This window comes from Geotrypetes seraphini, chromosome 13, assembly GCF_902459505.1.
Source record: "Geotrypetes seraphini chromosome 13, aGeoSer1.1, whole genome shotgun sequence".
In the NCBI taxonomy this organism is placed as follows: domain Eukaryota; kingdom Metazoa; phylum Chordata; class Amphibia; order Gymnophiona; family Dermophiidae; genus Geotrypetes; species Geotrypetes seraphini.
This window is the reverse complement of record NC_047096.1, coordinates 65,772,959-65,778,958: the sequence shown is the minus strand read 5'-3', so window position 1 is coordinate 65,778,958 and position 6,000 is coordinate 65,772,959.

Sequence of the window (6,000 nt, the reverse complement as noted above, 5' to 3'; positions counted from 1 at the left end):
CAGCAATGTTACCAACAAAAGTGGACTAGGTTTTCTTCTTGGTGTCGTCTTCATCAATCATGATCCACCTTCCTTGGCAGTGGAGTTGGTGTTAGATTATCTACTTTCACTGTCTGACTCTGGGCTTAAATCTACATCCATTAGAATCCATCTCAGTGCTATTACCGCTTTTCATGAACCAGTACAGGGAAAACCTCTTACTGCTCATCCTTTGGTCTCCAGATTCATGAAGGGCCTTTTTAATGTGAAACCACCTCTAAAGCCTCTTCCTGTTGTCTGGGACCTTAATGTACTTTCCAGTTTGATGAAGCCACCTTTTGAACCAATGGCCAAAGCTCACCTTAAATTTCTTACCTGGAAAGTGGTCTTTCTTATTGCTCTCACCTCTGCCAGGAGGGTCAGTGAGTTACAAGCATAGTGGCGGACCCACCTTTCATGGTTTTTCATCATGATAAGGTGGTTCTGCGCACACATCCTAAGTTTTTTCCCCAAAGTTGTCTCTGACTTTCATCTCAATCAATCGATTGTTCTACCAGTATTTTTTCCTAGGCCTCATTCTCATTCTGTAAACGAGCTTTGGCGTACTACCTAGAGGCCAGAACTTCTCCCCAACTCTTCATCTCTTTTGATCCAAACAAGTTGGGGCATCCTGTTTCTAAACAAACGATTTTCAACTGGCTTGCTGCCTGCATATCGTTCTGCTATGCTCAGACCAGACTGGCACTGGAGAGTCGTGTCACAGCCCATAAAGTTCAAGCTATGGCAGCTTCTGTTGCTTTTCTCAGATCTACTCCCATTGAGGAAATCTGTAAAGCTGCCACCTGGTCCTCAGTTCATACTTTCACTTCTCACTATTGTTTGGAGTCTTTCTCCAGAAGGGATGGGCACTTTAGCCAATCTGTATTACAAAATTTATTTTCTTGAAGGCCAACTCTCCCACCATCCCATTCTGTTAGCTTGGAGGTCACCCATCAGTGAGAATATGCTGCCTGCTTGTCCTGGGATAAAGCACAGTTACTTACTGTAACAGGTGTTATCCAGGGACAGCAGGCAGATATTATCACATCCCACCCACTTCCTCGGGTTGTCTTCTTAGCTGGCTTATCTTAACAGAGGGACCGTGCGTCTACATCAGGCGGGAAGGCAATCGCGCATGCACAGTGCGGGCCATCGAGAACTTTCCAAGTTCTTAAAGTGTCCGTACCGGGGCTCCGTCGGTGACGTCACCCATCAGTGAGAATATCTGCCAGCTGTCTCTGGATAACACCTGTTACAGTAAGTAACTATGCTATAGGGAGCAAGGGGCCTATATATTTTTTTGCTTATACATCTTTATATATATATAAAAAAAAACAACAAACACACACAAATTAGACTTAGATTGAAGGCATGGACATTTTGCCTTGTTGAGAGCAGGTATACAAGTACCTGTGTAAAATCAACACTCAAGCCACGGCCAGAGCACACCTATCACCTAATTCTGTAATTTTGAATATACATTTCTGCACTTACCCCCTCTTTTACGAACGCATAGCAAAGTAACTGCTCCAACGCTCATAGCAATTCTGTGAGCGTTGGATCAGTTACCGCCACTGCCGGCACTAAAATGTGTGCTATGCATTCGTAAAAGAGAGGTTTAGTTTGAAAAATTGCATGCCTAGGCTATAGAGCAGTGATTCCCAATCCTGTCCTGGAGGAACACCAGGCCAATCAGGTTTTCAGGCTAGCCCTAATGAATATGCATGAGAGAGATTTGCATATGATGGAAGTGATAGGCATGCAAATTTGCTTCATGCATATTCATTAGGGTTAGCCTGAAAACCCAATTGGCCTGGTGTTCCTCCAGGACAGGGTTGGGAACCACTGCTATAGAGTACTGGCAGTACTGCTGAACTCAGTTCCTGGGGGGTACATCTATCCAGATAGATTTTCAGGATATCCACTAAGAATATGCATGAGAGTTGCATGCCCTGCTTCTTTGGTATACAAATCTTCTCATGCATGTTAATTGTGTATATCTTAAAAAAACCTAACTGGCTGGGTATAGCCCAAGGACTGAGTTGAGAAGGGAAGATTATGTTCTTCTCAGAAACAGTTCTAGTAGAAAGGCATATGAGTCTTGAACCAGTGAGTTATTCTGCTTTACTCATGAGTTTGTAGAAGGCTTAATTTACCTTTTTCTCTTCGCTCTGCCTCCTGCATCTCTGGGCTGTGCCCCATCTCAGTTCATAACAAAGCAGTTGGCAATTCCTTTAAGAGAAGGGATAAGGAAGTGGGAAAGAGTACTTCCTGACCAACCAATTCTGTTATGATCTGCAACAAATCAATTTAAATATAATTGAGAATAATGTGGAAATGAACAAGCCACCTACCTGAGTGCATCCAACACTTAAAGCTGTCAAGCCTCTCACTTTTCTCATTGGAACAGAGCAATCAGTCAATACTCTCTAGGATCTGTCTTAACAACTGACACCAACATCTGGAAATACATACATGTCTGAGATAGCAAGCAGGCGCATTGAAATTTGACAGGGCAGGCCTTCAAGATTCTCATGCCTTTCTACTAGAAAGATTATCGATATAAGAACCTAATCTTTAGTTTATTTATTCCATTTGTGTGTCGCCCATACCTTTACAAGCTCTTGGTGACATTACAGAGGAAGGGGTTAGAAGAGGGTAAGGAGCCTTACTCTTTCCTGCCCCTGTTACAGCAACCCACCGCCACTGGTCCAAAGATTCTCAGAATGGCTGCTGAGACTTCAAGGGGCAGCCTCTCAAGACTTTGCAAAGTCGGTGGGCTTTTTCCTGCTCCCAAAGAAGCCACTAGAAACATTAACAGGTGGGGGTTTAGGCAGGAGAGGTAGGATGGCAGGGAGGGAGGGATGATGGATGGATGGCACAGGAAGGGGGCAGGGGTGTAGCAATGGGCAGGACAAATTGCAAGTGCTACACCCCCCACCCCCTCCACACTGGCATCAGGGGAGCAGGGTCGGTCCCGTGGTCCCTGCACCCCTCTCTTCACTGGCTGACTTCAGCGGGTCAGAAGCGACTGATACAGGCTGCCTGCCGGTAACTCAGAAGCCTCTTCTCTACCACTTTATAACTTCCTGTATCTGCTGGGGCAAGATACAGCAGTAGAGAGGCTTCCGAATAAGCAGTAGGCAGTCTGTAGTGACTGCTGCTGCTGATCTGACCTGTTGAAGCTGGAGAGTGAAGAGAGGGAGATGCAGGAGTTAGCTGTAAGTGTGGTGGGAAGGGATAGGAAGGAAAGATGCTGCATTGGGTTCAAAGGACAAGAAAAGAAGGATTGTAGGACAGGAGGTGGAGGGGAGGAAGGGAGAGGTGCTGCAAAGGGGTGATAAAAGGAAAATGTTACATTTGTGGTGGAGGGAGACAGACTACAATGAGGGGGAAGAAAGGGAGAAATGGTGAATAGAGGTGCATGGGGAGAGAAGGAGACATGTTAAAAATTGGGAGCGATATTTGACCCAGGGCACAAAAGAGGGGGAGAGAGATGGTGGCTAGGGGGAGAGAGACAGAGATGTTGGGACATGGCAGAAAAAGGGAGAAGAGAGATGTTGGACCAAGGGTGCAAGGGAAAGAGAGAGAAATGTTGAACATGGGAGTGTATGAGAGGGAGGGAGAGATACACAATATGTGTTAACTTTTAATGTGATTGTAATGTCAGTTTTTGAAATTTACATCAACTATGGTTATATTTTACACAGTAGCATAAAACAATCAGTAACAAGATTTTAAAGAACAGTGTTCATTCGGGGAGAGGGAGCAGTATTCTTTTTAAACTGCACTAAACATCCAGTAGGGAAAGAGCATGCAGAGTATGGAATTCTTTTCAACTTCCCTACAAGTGTTTATATATATATAGAGTCATGTGAAAAAATTAGGACACCCCATGAAATATTCAGTTCTTTCTTAAGAAATGTTCACATATTAATGTCAAATCTTTTTTTTTTTAATTTATCTCTGGAAAAGAAAGTGATGTAATTGCAGGTAAACAAAACTTTTCCTTGATTTACTCATAAAAACAAAAGATATCCACAAAAATGTGTATTCTAACTGAAGAATAAATTTTCCAGACTGTGGAATGGCTAATGTCAATTCTTTCAAGATCTTTTAAAATCCCTTATCAGACTTATAAGCTGCTACAGTCTTCTTTCTGAAGGCCTCAGACAGCTCTTTTGATCTCACCATGGTGTTCACTCACCGGAGCAATCATGAGCACACCAAACTAAATGTCTGAGGTTTAAGTAGGGCAAACCTCCTTTAAAATGCTGAGTAATGATGTTCTAATCATGTGCCTGATATGATACACCTGAGTGAGATTTTAGCCACTTTAAGTGGGAGGATACACATTTTTGTGGATATCTTTTGTTTAATGAGTAAATCAAGGAAATATTTTGTAGTTTACCTGCAATTACATCAGTTTCTTTTCCAGAGATAGATTTAAAAAATTTGACATCGATATGTGAACATTTCTTAAGAAAGAACTGAATATTTCACAAGAGTGTAAACATACAGTATATAGGCTTAAAGGGTCTGATTCTCTAAAAGGCGTCCTGAATAATAGGTGTCCTACAGCTGTCTGTAGGCATTTGTCATGGGTGCAGGGAGACACCTAGAGACACTTAAGCTCCCCCAAGGCTGGGCGTGGGCATGGTTATGCCTGGAAGTTGCCATGGGCAAACTTAATGTCCCTAGGGCCCTGAAAAATGCCTGTAATATAGGCAGGCAAAATGCTGGCCTACATTTCTAAAATAGACATGGTTGGCTGAGCTGATCGTAGCGAGGAAATTCCTGATCAGCTTTGGGAAGGCCTGCTGCCTCAGCTGATCGGGAGAAAACACCCCTGCTGCGATCAGGAGACCCCCCCCTGAAATTGGCAGAAGAGATGCCCATTCCCTCCTGCCAGCCTGTGATCCCCTCACCCCCGTGACGCACTCATCAGCAGGAGAGATGCCTACTCCCTACTGCTGCAAACCCCCAACCCCCCAAGTGGCCCAGTAGGAGGGATGGCCACTGCCTCCTGCCGCCATCTTCCTAGACTCCTGACACCACCCAGAAAGTAGACTGGCAGGAGGGATGCATACTCCCTCCTGCTGACACCTCCCAAACTTCTAGACCTCCACCCCACACCCCTAAGACCACTCTGATACCCTCCCCTTTCTGGTACCTTTAATGAAGAAAGGCCAGCCGGAGGAATGCTTACTCCCTCTGGCCAGCAGGCCCGACTCTGCAAAATGGCGGACCTTCCCCTTCCTGGTGCATCCTGAGCCAATCAGGGCCTAAGGCCTCTCCCTGGTACAGCCTAGGATGCACCAGGAAGGGGAATGCCTTCCATTTTGTAGACACGGACTTGGCGGCTGGAGGGAATAAGTCTCTCCTGCTGATTTTGGGGGCAGGGGCCCCTGCCACAGCTGCTCATGGCAGGGGTATTTTTGCCCTGATCAGCAGGACTCCCCCGAAGCCAGTGATGCCTGGCAGATCAGCTGATTGGAAATTCCTTTGCTGTGATCAGCTGATAGCAAAGGATCCCTTGATCAGGCAGGCACAATTTTGTAACCGGCACCGGCTACAGAATTGGGGGGGGGAGTAAGACATCTGTTTTAACAAACAGATGCGATTCTCAGCCCTTCTTAGGTGGCTGCTGAGACTGGCATCCTATACAGAATCTTCCCCAAAGTGTTTATTTGCAATGCCCTAGACTTGTAAAATTACATAAAATCATGTTTCTGCTTTTAGCGGGAAAGAAAATTAAAACGATGAGGATGAATTTTTGTCTCTGCGTCAACCTAAGATGTTTCAAAAAGTTGTCCAAAGTGCATTTCTTCCAATCTTTGGTTGGACATTTCCCGAAATTGTTTATATTTGACCTGTTTTGTAGACTGCTGACTTTAACAGGTATCAGATAATTTTTATTTTGGTTCACAATGTAGCCTGGCCTTCAACTGTATAAAGGCCATCTCCAACTCCAGAGATATG